This window comes from Myotis myotis, unplaced genomic scaffold (assembly GCF_014108235.1).
Source record: "Myotis myotis isolate mMyoMyo1 unplaced genomic scaffold, mMyoMyo1.p scaffold_m19_p_4, whole genome shotgun sequence".
Taxonomy (NCBI): Eukaryota; Metazoa; Chordata; class Mammalia; order Chiroptera; family Vespertilionidae; genus Myotis; species Myotis myotis.
In genome coordinates this window covers 83871584-83891691 of record NW_023416346.1, presented here as the reverse complement: position 1 = coordinate 83891691, position 20108 = coordinate 83871584, and the positions used below count along the sequence as shown (strand labels likewise).

At 41.3% G+C, this 20108-nt stretch overlaps 1 protein-coding gene and 1 pseudogene across 6 annotated transcripts in view; one reads left to right on the top strand and one right to left on the bottom strand.

Annotated features, from left to right (window-relative positions):
• The window catches only part of EDA (ectodysplasin A), a 555180-nt gene that overhangs the window by 276387 nt on the left and 258685 nt on the right, over positions 1 to 20108 (top strand). The window lies entirely within an intron of this gene.
• LOC118654020 lies at positions 9796 to 11296 on the bottom strand (annotated as a pseudogene).

The following is a 20108-nucleotide window of genomic DNA, read 5'->3' as shown; positions in this document are numbered from 1 at the left end:
AAAAAACTATGTTCTTAACCATCACAAAAGGGATAAGATGGAGAAAATAAATGTGATATCCTATTGAAGGTCAATCAGAAATGAAAGCTGTATTGTATGAAATTATAATGTATGCCAATAGGTAAATTCTAATTTTGTAAACATTTGATTAACTCACATTTCACAAAGTAAAGTCATACCAGTGTATTGAAAGGGAATCCAATTAATATGACAGAAACCCTCTGATACAAGCTTTATTTTGTGGTTTATATTCTATCGTGTCATATCTTCTTTATCAATTAATATCCCTTTAGTTGCAAGATACGGAAAATCCAAATCCAAGTGGCTTTGACAAAACAAAATATCTTCACATAAATCTTGGTAAGGGGCTCACTATTAGCACCTGTCCTTCCTGTATTTATCCACTCAACAAACATTTAGTGAATGCCTTTTATTCAGAAATGCTTGAGTTGAAATCTGAAGGATGAATAGGAGTTAACTAGGCAAAGGAAAGAGTGACTAGGAGAGATTCTGGATAGGCGAAATACCCTATGCCAAGACTCAGTAGCATTAAAAAAAATCATGGAATCATGGTATGTATATTCAAAGAACTTAAAGGAAACTAGTGTGTCAGGCACAAAGAACAAAGGAAAGAGTGTTAAGAAACAACAACAAACAAACAAATTCGCCCAGCTGGTGTGACTCAGTGATTGAGCTTAGACCAGCCGTGGGCAAACTACGGCCTGCGGGCAGGATCCGGCCCATTTGAAATGAATAAAACTAAAAAAAAAAAAAAAAGACCGTACCCTTTTATGTAATGATGTTTACTTTGAATTTATATTAGTTCACACAAACACTCCATCCATGCTTTTGTTCCGGTCCTCCGGTCCAGTTTAAGAACCCATTGTGGCCCTAGAGTCAAAAAGTTTGCCCACCCCTGGCTTAGACCCATGAAGCAGGAGGTTATGGTTCAATTCCCAGTCAGGGCACATACCCTTGGCGGGAGTGCAGGAGGCAGCTGATCAATGATTCTCTCTCATCATTGATGTTTCTATCCCACTCTCCCTCTCCTTTCCTCTCCGTAAAATCTATAAAAACATTAAAAAAAAACCCTAAGTTTGAGATGGAGGTAGAAATCAGACTCTATAGGGCAGTGGTTGGCAAGCTCATTAGTCAACAGAGCCAAATATCAACAGTATAACGATTGAAATTTCTTTTGAGAGCCAAATTTTTTAAACTTAAACTATATAGGTAGGTACATTCAACTTTAAATTCAACTTTAAATTCACAGTTTTCATCTTCCGTTTTTCTTTGCTTCTTTGTAGCCATCTCAAACAGGGCACCTAAAAAAATGTTTCATTTTATAATAATAAAGCCACCAACACAAAAGAATTACAATTCTTAAATTGATGATAAAAATACCTGTATGATTTGCAGCTGGTTGGAAAAATACAGGTAACTTTATGCTTCGAGTAAGTACTTTTGTCACCCGCGCGCAATTTGCAGACGCGTCTAGCACTAACCACTGCACAATGAGACTGCTGACTGACTGGCTCACTCAACTCGTGCATGAATTGTGCACGCCTCCCCCGCGCTGCGTATCCCGCGGCCTGCCTGAGTCCAGTCTCCTGTCGCCCAACCGACCGACACCCCCCCACTTCTAACATCATTTCTTCTAAATAGACTTGCCCAGGCCGAAAACTGACTTCTGCGCATGGGCCACAAAGTTTCAATCGCACTGTACATGCGCGCCCTCACGTGGTATTTTGTGGAAGAGCCACACTCACGGGGCCAAAGAGCCGCATGTGGCTCGCAAGCCATGGTTTGCTGACCACTGCTGTAGGGCATTGTAGGCCATAGTGAGTGTTTTAGCCATTAGTGTAATAGTAATGAGAAACTATTGCAGGGCTTTTAAGTAAGGAATGCTGCCGTCAGCTTCACATAAAAATTTTTTAAATTTTTTATTTGAAAATAATTTAGACTCACAAGAAGTTTCAAAAATAGTAGAGGGAGTTCCAGTGTATCCCTTACCTTATTTCCCCAATGATAACATCTTCAATAACCATAGTATAATTATCAAAACCAGGAAACTGACATTGATACACTACTAATAAGTTACAGACCTTTTTTGTATTTCACCATTAAGCTGTAAGTACTTTAAAGATCACTCTGGCTGCACTATAAAGAATGCTTTAAAGAACTAGAGTGGATGTGGGGAGACCATTGAGGAGGCTATTGCAACTGGTGAGGTGAGGAGATGGTGACTCAGACTAGGGTGTTGGCAGTGAAGATGCTAAAAATTAGATTAAGTAGATATTTAGGAGGTGAAATAAATGAGACTAGGTGAATCAATTAATGGAATATTGAGAGAAGAAAAGTTAAGAATGACTCTAGGTTTCTGGCTTGGAGAACTAAATAGAAGGTGGTGCTATTCACTGAGATAAGGACTAGGTTTTCAGGAGGGAAATAAGAAGCTCCCACCTTGTAGAACTGTTGAGTAGGCGGTTGGATGTGAAACTCAGAAGAGTCTCTGAAGCTCAGAAGAGGAGCTACTTAACATTTTATGTATGGGTGTACTATGACATTTAACATTCCTGTTAGACATCAGAATTGTTTTTCAAGTTTTTCATTTTACAAACAGTGGTGCAGTAAACATAACTGTAGCTAAACTTTTGTTTAACTTTCTTAATTATTTCCTCAGAATAAATTCCCAGAAGTGTAATTTCTGAATCAAAGAACATGTACATTTTATTTTCATTGCTATTCTTAAATAATTCAAAACATAATCTGATACTTCATTAGTGGATTTTAAGCTAGAGTACTTGATGTGGAAGGTCTTGAAACCTTCTGGTAGACTATAATATTGCTGTTAAGCACCAAGAGACATTGTAACAAATCAAAAAACTTTGTGGTGCTACCTGTGGAATCATTGGGTTCCCAGGCATGGAACAAAGTTCTGTATTCTAAGAGAGGTTAGATGCTGGAAAATAATGGAAGGAGGTGAGAAAATTATGCAAAGGAAAAGCAGTCTCTGAAGTTCTATCAGTCACTGATAGAGTATGTTGTGATAGTAACCATCTATATCCATTTCTCACTATACATTTTTATTTAAAATACTACATAATTTTTCACTTTTTAGGAAAGTAAATTTCTATAGAATTCATTCTATGTCAAATTTTTGCTGTTTCTTAAAGAAAAGTATATTTGAAAAGTTACCATTAAAGAGACTCATAAATAAAGTGTTATATTTTCCATGACCTCTGCACACTTACCAATACCAGAACTGTGTTGCACCTAAAAGCATTATGGAGACTCTTTTTAATGCATAATTCCAAATTTCATCGAGGGAGTGCCTTGTTCAGTCACATTTATGATGTGTTCCTTGTTGGCCAGAGCAGAGCCTGACATCTTCGTAGAATGAAGAATATTTCTTGATTACAGTACATTCTTTGAAACACATAATTGTAGTGTAATGGAAAGATCATTAAAACAATACTTTAAATTTTTTTTTAATACTTTAAAAATTTTATGTAAAACTATAGGAAACTATAATTATGACCTGGAGGTAGGGACATTCTTATGATAAACCATAACATACTAAAATATTTAGTTTCTGCTCATCAAAAGACACCATTAAGATGTGAAAATACAATTACAAATTAGGAGAAAATATTTGTAACACATGTAACAAAGGATTGTTACTAGACTATATAATTTCTCAAATCAGTTGCAAAAATGATAGCCATTAGAAAATGGTTTGACTAGGCAGTTCACATAGGAGAAAATATGTGTGATCAGCAAACATGAAAAGACTCATTCTCACTAGTAATCAGGAAAATGCAAGTTAGCACCGCTGATTTAACATATCACACCTATCAAATTTGCAAAAGTTACCAAGTCTGACAGTTCCAATTTGGGGCCAGAATAGAGAACATTGAGACATTATTGGCAGGAGTGTAAATAGGTAGAGCCACTTCGGAGAGCAATATCTATTAGGTAGATATTACAGGTAGACCTTATAGGTGAATTCCTAGAGAAATTCTCTCATGATAACTCAGGAGACATGTGCATGAATATATTTTTAAAGGCACACTGTTTCTAATAGCAGGATATTGGAAATAATTTGAGCCTCCATGATCAGGAGAATAGATAAGTAAATTATCATATACTAGAGACCCAGTGAACAAGATTCGTGCACTGGGGGAGTGGTGGTCCCCTCAGCCCTGCCTGCACCCTCTCGCAGTCTTGGGCTCTCACAATCGGACCTCTAGCTCCTTACGACCCGCCTGTAGCGGAGGCAGGAGAGGCTCCAGCCACCGCTGCTGCACTCACCAGCTGTGAGCCCGGCTTCTGGCTGAGCAGCTCTCCCACAGGGGGAGCGCACTGACCACCAGGGGGCATCTCCCATATTGAGCATCTGCCCCCCTGGTGGTCAGTGTGCATCATAGCGACCAGTCGTTCCGCTGTTCAGTTGATTTGCATATTACACTTTTATTATATAGGGCAGGGGTCCTCAAACTTTTTAAACAGGGGGCCAGTTCACTGTCCCTCAGACCGTTGGAGGGCCGGACTATAGTTTAAAAAAAAACTATGAAAAAATTCCTATGCACACTGCACATATCTTGTTTTGAAGTAAAAAAACAAAACGGGAACAAATACAATATTTGTATTTTCATGTGGCCCGCGGGCCGTAGTTTGAGGACCCCTGATATAGGGTTTTTACAGTGGAATCCTATAGAATAGCAATTTACAACTTTTTCATCTCATGGCATATATAAACTAATTACTAAAGTTCTGTGGCACACCAAAAATATATTTTTTTCAGATCTAACAAAAAATAGATATAATTCAGATTCATTCACACTGGATGGCTATTGTGTTGTCTGTTGTCATTTTTTTATTTGACAACCTAAGAGAAAAGAGGTCAGTGCCCTTGACTAAATAGTCAGGTATTGCATATTTTAAAAATTCTTGTGGCACACCGGTTGCAAATTACTGTAGTAAAGGAAAATGAATAAACTAGAGCTACATGAATCAATATAGGTGAATATCACAAACAGTGCTGAGCAAAAACAGCAAGTTGCAGAATTTATATATGTATATATACAGTTTATATGAGATTTTAAAATATCCCAAACAATTCTATATATTTCTTAGAAGAAATATATCTTTTACTTAGAAGTCTATATACTGAGGCATGGAAATAATAAACATGAAATTCAAGATGGTGTTTAATTGTTGAGCAAAGAAAGGCAAGATGATCAGAGATGAGATACAGAATAGGAATTCAACTGTATTGGCAATGTTTTATTTCTCAGTTGAGTAGTAGGGACATGGGTTTATTATGTTATTCTTTGTGCCTTATTATAAATTTTAAACATTACAAAAGGGATTTTTAAAGAGTATTAGGTTGGATTTAGAGTTGGGAGGAAACCCTATCTTGCCAGTAACCAACATATGTCCGTATAGGGCAATAACTTCACAGAGACAATTGGAACAATTTTTAAAACTGAAAAGGTGGGTCTAGTTAAGTTCATTGTCGACTATAATAAGCACTTGCCAATGACTTCTGGGTAATAACTGTGCTGCTTTGCTCAGTTTCACCTAAATTCATGAAAATAAAAAGAAAATTATGTGTAAAGCCCACAAAGTACTAAAACCTTGCAATGTCAGAACCCTTGCCTTTTGTCTAACACATACCTGACCACATTGTTTAAATTGTTTTGAGTTCTCTCTCTCCCCCCCCTCTTTTTCTTTACATTTGTATTGAATTCATTGGGGTTACATTGGTTAATAAATTTATATAGGCTTCAGGTGTACAATTCTATAATATATCATCTGTACTCCACCCAAAATCGAGTCTCCTTCCATCACTATTTATTCTCCCTTTAGGCTCTTCTACCTACCGCCACCCTGCTTTCCCTCTGGTCATCACTATACTGTTATCTGCGTCTAGGAGGGGTTTTGGTGGATTTTTTGTTGTTGTTTGTTTGTTTTTGTTTTTGTTTTCCTTGTGAGTTCTTTATTCTATCACTGGGTACTATGGTATTTTGCTACGCCTAAAATAGAAGGTTCTACACGATTGAGAACCAGCTATTGGTATTTAAAGTGGTCAAAGGGAAGATTCAGTAGTTGCTGGTTTTTTCTTTTAGTATGTTAAGATTTTTGTGGGTGGCTGTAATAATTTTGTATAGCGGATACAGATACTAAGAGTTTTGAGATACATCCATACCAGCCCTTCTGTGAATATTCTCTGTGTTGAAATGGACTGTCTTTTTAGCATTTAAAAAAGTTGATTAAAAATGATTTTTAAACCATTTTTAAAAAAACGATTCATGGGTCATGCATGATACCTAACATCAGTGAATTCTATTTCTCTTTATCATCAGTATCATAGTTTATATTTGAGAAAAGATATGCTTTACTTTCTAATATTTCTTTAACTAGAGGCCCAATGCTTGAAATTCGTGCAAGGAGCTTGGCCCTTGCAGCCCTGGCTTCATCCAGAAGGTCATCTGGAAGGATGTCCAGAAGATTGTTCGGCTGTCTGATCTAATTAGCATATTATGCTTTTATTCTTATAGATATCCTATATAATAAAAGTGTAATATGCAAATTGACCCTAATGGTGGAATGACAGGGAACAACTGGTCTCTATGATGTGCACTGACCACCAGGGGGCAGACGCTTAGTGCAGGAGCTGCCCCTTGGTGGTCAGTGTGCTCCCACAGGGGGAGCTCTGCTCAACCACAAGCCAGCAGGTGGACATCCCCCGAGGACTCCTGGGCTGCCAGAGGGATGTCTGACTGCCAACTTAGGCCCGATCCCCCAGGGAGTGGGCCTAAGACAGAAGGTGGACATCCCCCGAGGGGCCCCGGACTGTGAGAGGGCACGGCAGGGCTGAGGGTCTCCCCCCGCCCCTGTGCACAAATTTTCGTGCACTGGGCCTCTAGTAAAGTAGATAAGATTTATGATTTTTTTTGAAAGAGAGGAAAACATCAATGTGGATACAGGCCAGTGCTCTAACCACTCAACACACCAGCAAGGGCAAGATTTATGATTATTTCTTTGGAGATATACAGTTCAAGGAATCATAGACACCACAGTTGGAAACATAAAATTCACTTTTTAATGCTTTTATTGAAACTACTACATATGTCCCCGTTATCCCCCATTGTCCTCTCCCAACCCTCCCCCACCCCCTGTCCAGGCCTTCACCCCCCTATTGTCTGTGTCCATTGGTTATGCTTATATGCATACAAATTCTTTGATTCTTTGGTTGATCTCTGCACCCCCCCCCCACCCGTCCCTCCCTTTCTTCACTCTGAGGTTTCACCATCTGTTCAATGCTTCTATGTAACCGGATCTATTTTTTTTCATCAGTTTACATTGTTCAACATATTCCACAAATGAGTGAGATCATGTGATACTTACCTTTCTCTGACTGGCTTATTTCACTCAGCATAATGCTCTACAGGTCCATCCATGCTGTTGCAAATGGTAAGAGTTCTTTCTTTTTTACAGCAATGTAGTATTCCATTGTGTAGATGTACCACAGGTTTTTAATCCACACATCTGCTGATGGGTATTTAGGCTGTTTCCAAATCTTAGCCATTATAAATTGCAATGCTGTGAACATAGTGGTACATATATTCTTCCTGATTGATGTTTCTGATTTATTGGGATATATTCTTAGAAGTGGGATCACTGGGTCAAATGGCAGTTTCATTTTTACTTTTTTTGAGGAAACTCCATACTGTTTTCCACAGTGGCTGCACGAGTTTGCATTCCCACCAGCAGTGCATGAGGGTATCCTTTTCTTCACATCTTCTCCAGCACTTTTCGTTTGTTGACTTGTTGATGATAGCCATTCTGACAGGTGTGAAGTACTACCTCATTGTTGTTTTGATTTGAATTGCTCAGATGATGAGTGACTTTGAGCATTTTTTCACATATCTCTTGGCCTTCTATATGGCTGCTTTCGAGAAGTGTCTATTTAGATCCTTTGCCTATTTTTTGATTGGATTGTTTATTTTCATTTTATTAAGTTGTATGAGTTCCCTATAAATTTTGGAGATTATACCCTTATCAGATGTAGCATGCTATTTAGCCTCCAAGTGTTTGATTGTTTTTTATTGTTTTTATTGTAATTGATTTCTAATTTTATGCCATTGTGATTTGAGAAGATGCCTGATGTGATTGCAATCTTCTTGAATTTCTAGAGATTTAGCCTGTTTCCTGCCGGGAGCCGGTCCATCCTTGCTGTTTCAAGGGACCTGGCATATATGGCATACTGTTCTTAATATGTTTGCTCACCTTCTTGGCACTATGTGTTTTAACCAAGGTCACCTCTTTGAGAAAGGTTGTTTCCCCAGGTAGGGATTTTCCCCTGAAGGTAGGGAGGGAATAAAACCCCTTAACTAAGTGCCAGGCGGGTAATTAATCACTTTAACTACGAACAATCATGCTTAAGCTACATAATCTTTACTCCCTGGAATGGAGATAAGAAACGCCCTAACCTTTGGAATAGAGATTGATAGGATTTGAATTAACTGGTATAAATACAGATGTAACAGAACCTAGACACAGAACCTAGACACAGAACCTACACAGAACCTAGACACAGAACCTAGAGACAGAAGAACTTCACTGGAGAGAACATGGCAAAAGATCCTGGACAGAAACTGGCCACAGAACCTAGAGACAGAACCTAGCGAGAGAACATGGCAAGAGAACCTGACTAGAACCTGGTGACTGAACCTGGCTGGAGAACCTGGACAGAACCTGGCTGGAGAACCTAGCGAGGGAACATGGCTACAGAACCTGGCTGGAGAACCTGGAGAACCTAACCAGAGGTTAGGTAAGTCCTAACCAGAACTTCGCTGGAGATCCTGACCAGAACTTGGCTGGAGATTGTGGCTAGAGATCCTGGCAAGGCTGCTGATCAACTGAACGCTGTCTCCGTGTCATTCCTTCTTCGCCAACTCCGTCCACATCTTTGGGGACCCCTGGACCTGCTGGGGTTGGACCCCAGCACTTATCCCCCCATTACCACACCCACTCATGCCCTCACCCCCCAGTTGTCTGTGTCCATTGGTTAGGCTTATATGCATTCATACAAGTCCTTTGGTTGATCTCTCCCCCTTACCCCACCATCCCCTACCTTCCCTCTGATGTTTGACATTCAGATCAATGATTCTCTGTCTATGGCTCAGTTTTTGTTCATCATTTTATCTTTTTTTTTAAAAAATTTAGAATTAAAAAAATATTTATTAATAATGTCTCTTTTAAAAATGTTTGGTAACCCCAACTAATCATCCAAAATGCAAACAGTAAACACAACAACAGCAAGAGAGTAACAACTGAGTGTGAGTAAGCAGACTATGAACAGGTGACAGACTGGGCAAGAATGCAGGAGGGAGCAACAAAGGACAAAGGTGCACAAGTGTGCTACAGACAGTGACAATTTGAGTGAATAAGTAATCACATTTGGACCACAGTAATTTCAATGTGACCATATAGGAAACCACTGGGCCAAATACTAAACAGGAGGCGGAATGGAGGAGCCTTCTTTGTGAGCATGCTCAGCATGTTGGCATGGGAACGAGGAAGCACAGAAGCTGTGTAGTCATCTCACAATGGATGGCTACCATTTATAGGATGCAAAGAAATTTTCTTTCTGGTCCCTGGATACAACGTATATTGTTTTTCTCTACGCTTTCCTTGACCCTGGAGGACTGCAGTTGCTGTTCCAATATCACCAAATAAACCCCTTAATAAAATAAAGAAACCGTAGTAGCAGTAACACTGGGTTTGCTGGAATAACCCCTTCCCCCTACCTTGCCTATGATTTTCTTCTGGGAACGTCCAACAGGAATGGCTAAGTTTTATCAATCCACTTGATAAAGCCAGCACAATCTTCAGTCCCTCGTCACAGAGCTAGAGTGGATGGGTATGTATATGTACGTGTGGCTCTGGGAATCTGGACACTGCCTCACATTGTAACCCTTGCCCAGAACACTGGGTCGCTTCCACTGGTGACTCCGCGGTAACTCTAGAAGTGTCATTAAATACTCAGTTTGCCACGGCTGCCACCTCCACTGTCATAGGATGATGCAGCATCTGCAGAAGCGCTGTCTGCTGCCCCCGACTGATGGGGGTGGAGTGACAGGTGCGAAGTAGGCGTGGACTTTAATATTGGGTAAATGGGTCCTGAGTCTCTTGATTCCAGCCTGTGAGATTTGCTGGCAGTCAGAGAGTTCTATCCGCTCAAGGCTGTGACAGCTCTTCAAGTGCTCCAGGGATGCGTCTGTGATTAGTGGGCAGTTGTCCAGTTCAGTCACCTCCAGCTGGTCATGAGCGCAGGCCCCATTCCGCAGGTGACGAATTCCATCGTCTGTGATCAGCTCACAGTGAGACAGACTCAATACTTGAAGTCGAGGACAGTGTATAGAAAGTTGGATTAAGGTGCTATCTGTTATTTGAACACACTCTTCCAGGTCCATCTTTTCAAGCTCATGACAATTCCTGGCCAGAGTGGTAAAGCCTACATCTGTTCATTGAGAACACCTTGCCACTTCTAATATTCTAAGCCGTGGGCAGTTCTAACCCAGAGCATTCAGGATGGCATCCGTGATGTTGGAGCAGCCGGAGGCACAGAGGGACTGTAACTTATGGCACCCTCTACATATAGTAATGAGACCTTCATCTGTGATTTGCAAGCAGGTCTGCAAGTTCAAAGTCACCAGCTCAGGACAGTGTGCACCTATGTACTTGAGAGCTTCATCTTCTAGCTGTGTGCAGCCTTTTAAGAATAAGGCTTTGAGACCCCCACAGCCTCTCACTAGTGCTTGGATGCCATCCTTGGTTACTTGGTCACACCAGGAAATGTTCAATTGCTCCAACAGTGGACATCCCTCACTCAGAGCTTTTAGAGACATGTTTGTTATTGATGTACAGGAAGCCAAGTCAAGGTGCCTGAGTTTGGAACAGAACTTGCTAAGGCTAGTACATGTAGCGTCTGTAGTCTTTGTACACCCATTTAAATTTAGTACTTCAATGTTCCTACAGTTTTGTGCAAACGTCCTTAATGCATTGACTCCTACTCCAAGACACCCACGAAGACTTAACTTTCGTAAAAAGCCCCCACATCTTTTTGAAATATTCTCCACTACTCTGCCCGTAATAGGAGTTCTTTGGGAAGCTTTTTATTGATTACAGCTTCATCACTATTTGAGAACATCTCAGACCTGCTCTTGGTCACTCCGTTCACGTCCCTCCTCATGAGGCCGGCGGGTGCAGCCGGGGGCCCTGCGCTGCAGCGAGCAGAGTGCAAAGGCGAGGGGCCCCGGGCAGGCCCGGGAGGTCCAGGGCTGGGAGGAGGCGGCGGAGCGGTGGGCAGGGCCCATTGGCGGGGAGAAAAGACCCTCGACTCCGGCTGGACCTCCTCCACCTCCCGCAGCGCCGGCAGCGGTGACTTCTCCCATCATTTTATCTTGTTCATTATATTCCACAAATGAGTGAGATCATGTGATATTTACCTTTCTCTAACTGGCTTATTTCACTTAGCATAATGCTCTCCAGTTCCATCCATGCTGTTGCAAATGGTAAGAACTCCTTTTTTACCATAGTGTAGTAGATGTACACACTTTTTTTAATCCACTTATCTGCTGATGGGCACTTCAAACAAAAGCCCAGAGCCAGATGGCTTCACAGGGGAGTTTTACCAAACATTCAAGGAAGAACTAAAACCTATCCTCCTCAGACTATTCCAAAAAATTCAAGAGGAAGGCACACTTCCAAGCTCATTCTGTGAAGCCAGAATTACCCTAATACCAAAACCAGATAAAGACAACACAATGAAAGAGAATTACAGGCCAATATCCCTCATGAAAACAGATGCCAAAATCCTCAACAAAATTCTAGCAAATCGGATCCAGCTGTACATCAGAAAGATCATACACCATGACCAAGTAGGATTTATCCCAGGGATACAAGGATGGTACAGTATCCATAAATCAATAAACGTGATACATCACATAAACAAATTGAGACATAAAAATTGCATAGTCATATCAATTGATGCAGAAAAAGCATTTGACAAAATCCAACACCCTTTCTTGATAAAAACTCTCAGCAAGGTGGGAATACAAGGATCATACCTCAACATAATAAAAGCCATACATGACAAACCCACAGCCAACAGCATACTCAATGGGCAAAAACTAAAACCATTTCCCCTAAGAACAGGAACAAGACAGGGATGCCCACTCTTACCACTCCTGTTCGACATAGTACTGGAAGTACTAGCCATTGCAATCAGCCAAGAAGAAGAAATAAAAGGCATCCAAATTGGAAAAGAAGAAGTAAAACTGTCCTTATTTGCAGATGACATGATACTGTACATAGAAAACCCTAAAGACTCCATCAAAAAATTATTAGACTTAATAAATGAATTCAGCAATGTAGCAGGATACAAAATTAACACCAAGAAATCTATGGCATTTCTATACACCAATAATGAACTTACAGAAAGAGAGACTAAAAAAGCAATTCCATTTACCATCACACCAAAAAAATTAAGATACCTAGGAATAAACTTAACTAAGGAAATAAAAGACCAATACGTGGTAAACTACAGGACACTGAAAAAAGAGATAGAGGAAGACATAAACAGATGGAAGAACATACCATGTTCATGGATTGGTAGAGTCAACATCATCAAAATGCCCATACTACCCAAAGCAATCTATAGATTCAGTGAACTCCCCATTAAAATACCAATGGCATATTTCACAGACCTAGAACGAACTTTCCAAAAATTCATCTGGAATAAAAAAAAGGCCCCGAATAGCTTCAGCAATCCTGAAAAAGAAGAACAAAGTAGATGGGATCCCAATACCGGATATCAAGCAGTATTACAAAGCCACTGTTCTCAAAACAGCATGGTACTGGCATTAGAACATATAGATCAATGGAATGGAATAGAGAACCCAGAAATCTACCCAAACCACTATGTTCAAATAATATTCGACAAAGGAGGCATGAACATACAATGGAGTCAAGACAGTCTCTTCAATAAATTGTGTTGGGAAAATTGGACAAATACATGCAAAAAACTGAAACTAGACCACCAACTTACACCATACACAAAAGTAAACTCATAATAGATAAAGGACTTAAACATAAGACGGGAAACCATAAAAATACTAGAGGAATCCACAGGCAGCAAAATCTCAAACATATGCTGAAGCAATTTCTTTACTGATACTTCTCCTAGGGCAGTGGTCGGCAAACTGCGGCTCGTGAGTCACATGTGGCTCTTTGGCCCCTTCAGTGTGGCTCTTCCTAAGCCTTAGGAGTACCCTAATTAAGTTAATAACAATGTATCTACCTATATAGTTTAAATTTAAAAAATTTGGCTCTCAAAAGAAATTTCAATTGTTGTACTGTTGATATTTGGCTCTGTTGACTAATGAGTTTGCCAACCACTGTCCTAGGGCAATGGAAACTAAAGAGAACATAAACAAATGGGACTACATGAAAATAAATAGCTTTTGTACAACAAAGGAAACCATCAACAAAACAACAAGAAAGCCCACTTCATGGGAGAACATATTTGCCAATGTTATCACCGATAAGGGTTTAATCTCCAACATCTACAGGCAACTCATACAACTTAAAAAGAGGAAGATAACCCAATCTAAAAATGGGCAACAGACCTAAATAGATACTTTTCTAAAGAAGACAGAAGGAAGGCCAAGAGACATAGGAACACATGCTCAAAATCACTAATCATCTGAGAGATACAAATCAAAACAACAATGTGGTACCATCTCACATATGTCAGAATGTCTATCAGCAACAAATCAACAAATGACAAGTGCTGGTGAGGATGCAGAGAAAAAGGAACCCCAGTGCACTGCTGTTGGGAATGCAGACTGGTGCAGCCACTGTGGAAAACTGTATGGCGTTTCCTCACACACTAAAAATGGATCTCCCATTTGACCCAGTGATCCCACTTCTAGGAATATATCCAAAGAAACTAGAAACACCAATGAGAAAGGATATATGCACCCCTATGTTCATAGCAGCACAATTTGCAATAGCTAAGATTTGGAAACAGCCTAAGTGGCCATCAGCAGATGAGTAGATTAATATTTAGTTTTTAATAGGTAGAATTGTTTATAGTAAGTATCTACCAATTTGGCATAGGAATATAGAATACTCTGTTATTATAGAATCTTTATTATTGACATTGTTGTTATTGTTTAAGCTGTAACATTAATCTAATAGATGAGGCAACACAGGATCAGAAATTAAGTAACTTGCCTAAAGTCATAAATTGGCACAGGACTAGAACCTAGATCTGTAGTTTTACTCCTAGTTCAGAGTTTTCTATTGCATTACCCTAGTGACCTTGGGCTTTCTGTTCTGGGACTACTTGGAGGTATTTCTTTTAAAATGGATTTCTGAAACATCCTAACTAATTGCTCTGAGATGTCCAGGGCCAACTTACTTAACATGCAATTCTATTCTGTATCAGAGCTACAAGAAGCTCCAGAAACCTGTTATGGGGCCTGGGTAATTATATATAGTTAGTCTTTCCCCCAATACACTCAAAGGAACCAGGTTTACTTTTGCTCACTACTGAATTTACAGTGCCTGGCACAGAGAAGTTACTTAAATATCTGTTTAATGAGTGAATAGATAGAAATGAAATTAGCCTTTTTTATTACTAAACAGGCATATATTGTTGCACTGGGCCACTGGCTATTTTCAAAGCTGGGTATATCTTCTCTTTTGTTTTTCAAAATGCTTCCCCAATATAAATCTTCTTTTATTATTATTAGTTTTTTTAATTTTACCCTATCTGCTTGGAAACATGAGACAAAACTAAACTAAACAAAAAACTTTTCACAGCTTTCAGGTAGGAGCTTTCGGTTAATTTGCTTGTTCTGGTAAAGTTAAACTCCTTGCAGCAATTAAAAACATGTTGTGCTGCTAAACTCAGCACCAACACAAAATGGTTTAATTAAACAACCATGTGCCGAGATGCTGGTTGAAGTTAAGCACCTTGGGTCCCTGCTTGTACTCTAACTCAGTCAGTACTGATCAGGATATGCTATATGTGTAAAAGGACTCAAAGCTGTACAAATGACAAATAGGTCTCTTAACATTTATATGCTTGCGTTTGACTTGATAGATAATATGCTCTGATATAGGAAAACCCAGTATACAAATATTTGATTATTAAAATGGACAAACCAAGGTTTAGGTTGCAGCATGTCTATCATTTATTGCTACTATGTGTCAAGCATTATGCTGAGGGCTCTATATTTTTTCTAATTTTTTGTAAAATCCCTATATGACAGACATTATCCTCAATACACTAAAAAAATAGGTGTGGAGAAGTTAGGTATTTTACCCATTGTCACATCCTATATAATAAAGAGGTAATATGCAAATTGACCACCACTCCAACACACAAGATGGCTGCTCCCATGTGGACACAAGATGGCCACCACAAGATAGCCTGCAGGGGAGGGTAGTTGTGAGCGATCAGGCCTGCAGAGGAGGCAGATGAGGGGGCCAGGCCTGCAGGGGAAGGCAGTTGGGGGTGAACAGGCCTGTAGGGGAGGGCAGTTGGAGGCAACCAGGCTGGCAAGGGAGGGAAGTTAGGGGTGACTGGGCCAGCAGGGGAGGGCATTTGGGGGAAACCAAGCCTGCAGGGGAGGACAGTTAGGGGTGACCAGGCCTGCAGAGGAGGGCAGTTTGGGGTGACCAGGCTGGCAAGGGAGGGAAGTTAGGGGTGGCGGGGCCAGCCGGGGAGGGCAGTTAGGGGTGACCAGACCGGCAGTGAAAGACTGTTGGGAGCGACCAGGCCTGCAGGGGAGGGCAGTTGGGGGGACCAGGCCTGCAGGGGAGGGCAGTTGGGGGTGACCAGGTTGGCAGGGGAGGGCAGTTGGGGGTGACCAGGCTGGCAGGGGAGGGCAGTTAGGGGGGACCAGGCTGGCAAGGGAGGGCAGTTACGGGTGACCAGGCCAGCAGCGGAGGGCAGTTGAGGGCAACCTGGCCTATAGGGGAGGACAGTTAGGGGCAACCAGGCTGGCAAGGGAGGGCATTTAGGGGCAATCAGGCCGGCAGGGGAGCAGTTAGGCATGGATCAGGGTGGCAGGAGAGTGGTTAGGGGTTGATCAGGCTGGCAGACAGAAATGGTTAGGGGCAATCAGGCATGCAGGCAGGCGAGTGTTTGGAAGCCAGCAGCCCTGGATTGTGAGAGGGATGTCCGACTGCCCATTTAGTTGGGGGCAAGTGGTAGGATTGGGCCTAAACGGGCAGTCGGACATCCCTCGAGGGGTCCCAGATTGGAGAGGGTGCAGGCTGGGCTGAGGGACACACACACTCACACACACACGTGCATGAATTTCGTGTACCAGGCCTCTAGTTGTAAATAAGACAGAATTTAAGGTCAGGTTACCTGAACTGATAATTTATGGTACTTCTATTATACCGTCTACATTTTGTAATATATAGTAGAAGGAACACTGGATAGGTAATCAAAATATCTGGAATTTAGATCTTGTTCTGCCTTGGGGAAGTCACCTAATCACTCTAAACTGCAGTTTTTTCTATTTGTATAATGGAGAAGGATCATTTATTGTCAATGTTAGAGTATGCCTGTGGTGACAGTATTTCATAAATAGTCTTGACTCATTCTGTGAACAGGAGAGAATGTTTAATATTGTGATTATCAGTATAGCTAAGGTTTTTTGCATTTTGTTGGAGGTGCATGTTTATTCATCCAGCAAATATTTAAGTACTTAAAATATTCAAGACCCTTTGCCATGTGCTGGGGATAAAATGGTGTGGGGAGACAAAAAAGATAGTAATACTACCTTCGAGGAGTTTACAGTAATTTAGGGGGAGAGATAGATGACAGAAATCACCAGTAAATATCCTAATTTGCAAATAAAAGAGTAATATGCAAATTAACCATCACTCCATCACAAAGATGGTGGCAGCCACAGAGCTGGAGCGAGTAGGAGGCTTGGGTTGCCCCCAGTGATGGAGGAAGCCAAGCTTCCTGCCTGCCCTGGCTGGCCCTTGGCTCCACTCAAGGCTACAAAGTTTCAATTACAAAAGATAAATAAATCCCAGATACCTGCTGGGGAAAAAAAAAATAAGAGAAAAAGGACAGTCTGGGAGCTTGGGTTGCCAGGGTCATGGCCAGCCTGAAAACGGCCATCAGCTCCTCACCCAGGCTGGCCAGACACCCCAGTGGGACCACCCACCCTGAAGGGGCTGTGGCCTGCCTGAAAATGGCCCTCAGCCCCTCACCCAGGCTGGCCAGGCACCCCAGTAGGGAGCCACACCCCCATGGGGTGAGGGTCCCCACTGGGGGGCTTGACCATCCTGTAAATAGCCATCAGCCCCTCACCCAGGCTGGCCAGGACCCCAGTGGAGACCCCCACCCTGATCCGGGACACCCTTCAGGGCAAACCAACTGGCCCCCACCCATGCACCAGGCCTCTGTCTTATATAATAAAAGGGTAATATGCAAATTGACCCTAACAGCAGAACCACTGGGAATGGCTGGTCACTATGACACACACTGACCACCAGGGGGCAGATGCTCAATGCAGGAGCTGCCCCCTGGTGGTCAGTGTGCTCCCACAGGGAAAGCTCTGCTCAGCCACAAGCCAGGCTGATGGCTGCCAGCACAGCGCTGGTGGCGGGAGCCTCTCCCGCCTCCTCAGCAGTGCTAAGGATGTCCGACTACAGCTTAGGCCTGCTCCCCGCTGGCAAGTGGGCATCCCCTGAGGGCTCCCGGGCTACCAGAGGGATGTCTGACTGCTAGCTTAGGCCTGTTCCCCCCAGGGAGCGGGCCTAAGCCAGCAGGTGGACATCCTCCAAGGGGTCCCAGACTGCGAGAGGGCACAGGCCGGGCTGAGGGACACCAACCCCCCCCCCCCCGAGTGCACAAATTTTTGTGCGCCAGGCCTCTGGTAAAATTTATAATTGTGTTGCATGCTACAAAAGAGAAAAATATGATGCCATGGAAGAGTAGGATAGGGTTCCTTGAGGAAATGATGCTAAGGCTGAGATCCAAAGGAAGAGTAGGAGTTAATTGGATAGTGAGGGGAATAGGTAAGTGATTTCCAAGCAGAGGTAATGACACATGCAGGGTCATGTGTGAATTTTAACAAATAAAAAGATTCAAGTATAGGTGGATCAGAGTAGAAGAGAGTGAAGCAAAAGGAAGCTTGAAGGTAGATAGACACTAAACCATGCCAAGGTTCATAGGCCATGTTAAAAACTTGGTTGCATTCTGGTTAAATGCAGTTTGCTTTGTACTTTTCAAAAAAAGGAATGATATAATTTTATATTTTATGCTTATGTTTACCCAGTGTTTTTACAAAGAAATTATGTGGTTATTTGCCCTCCACACCTCAACCAATTAAGAAGAGTAAATAGCTGAAACCGGTTTGGCTCAGTGGATAGAGCGTCGGCCTGCGGACTGAAAGGTCCCAGGTTCGATTCCGGCCAAGGGCATGTACCTGGGTTGCGGGCATATCCCCAGTAGGAGATGTGCAGGAGGCAGCTGATCGATGTTTCTCTCTCATCGATGTTTCTAACTCTCTATCTCTCTCCCTTCCTCTCTGTAAAAAATCAATAAAATATATTTAAAAAAAAAAAAGAAGAGTAAATAGTAGTTAGAAATCTGACTAAGTGATGCGTGACATACAGTTGTGAATAGGGACTAAGAAGAAAATTCTAAAGGTAAGAATAATTAAAATCTGACACATAGTAGATTCAATACACTAAGTAGGCAAAATTTAATATATAAATTGTATTTTTGAACAGTTATACCAATAGTACGAGATACTGCTAAATAAGGAAAATAATGCTGTATATGAGTAGGAGCTAAAGTGAGTGCTGATGAGAGAGAAATGGAAATCGCTGTGGGATAAGATAGTCTGGGAAAACATTATGAAGATTATTGGAGTTGAATTCATTCCTGGATACTGGGTAAGATATGGATTGCTGGACAAAGGCATATATAGACACTCTACTGTGTCTCAAAAACACAAAATAATAATTTCAGATTCTGAAGGACAGAAAGGAGGAAATTGAATTCTTAGCCTTTGTCTCTGCTAAATACAAGTTGCGGAGTTATTTCCTAGACTGGATTCTATGTGTGTCTACCGAGCAACCACTTCTAATGCCATGCACTTTCAAAGTACAGTAGTACCCTAGAGACTGTCTGGTCTACTTACTTTATTGAATATATTAGGAAATAGGCTCCTGTCATACATTGGTTCAGAGCTACCAGTGTCTACCCATCTGATAACTAACAGGGAATACTAGGAGAGATATTATTTAAAGAAAGAAGTGGGACAGGAGAAGACCTGAGTGTGTCAGTGAAAAGAATATGAATTTTGGAATCAGAAGACCTGGCTTTCTAGTCCTGGTACTGCTTTGAACTTAAATTTCCTCAAGTATAAAATGGGGCTAAGAAAAATACTTCCTCCATAAGGTATAAGGGGGTAAATGATATTATGAGTAAACATTTTTGTAGTGAAATACTTTGTAAATTATGAAACCTTATGCAAATATCAATGTTACAGGATACACCAAACCAAGTTCTATAACCAATGACAGCAACTACACTGACTTTAGAGTTGTATTTTGGCTTCTTCTGATTTTATCCCTATTTTTTAAATTTTATTATTTTTATTACTGGTATATGGCACATTTATATGTCATTAATTATATGGAAAGGTTGCAGATTACAACCAACCAAAGGAAACAACCCATAGACAGAGTCAGGGAGGGTTTCAAATATGAAACTTCCATCGTCATCAGGATGAATTATTTTCTTGGCATCAGTATGTGTCAGTACACAGAGTATTGAGAATTGTCAACTCAGGAAGCTCACCTGAGCTTCTGTGTCCAGACTTTTGATTGAGGCTTCATTACACAGACATAATTGATTTCTTGCCCATGTGATGAACTCCATCTTCAGATTGACTGATCCAAAGACCCCATCCTAAGTGATATGGTTGGTTTTTCTGGCATGACCAGCCCCCACTGTAAGATTCTCAGGAGCATAATATCATACCTGC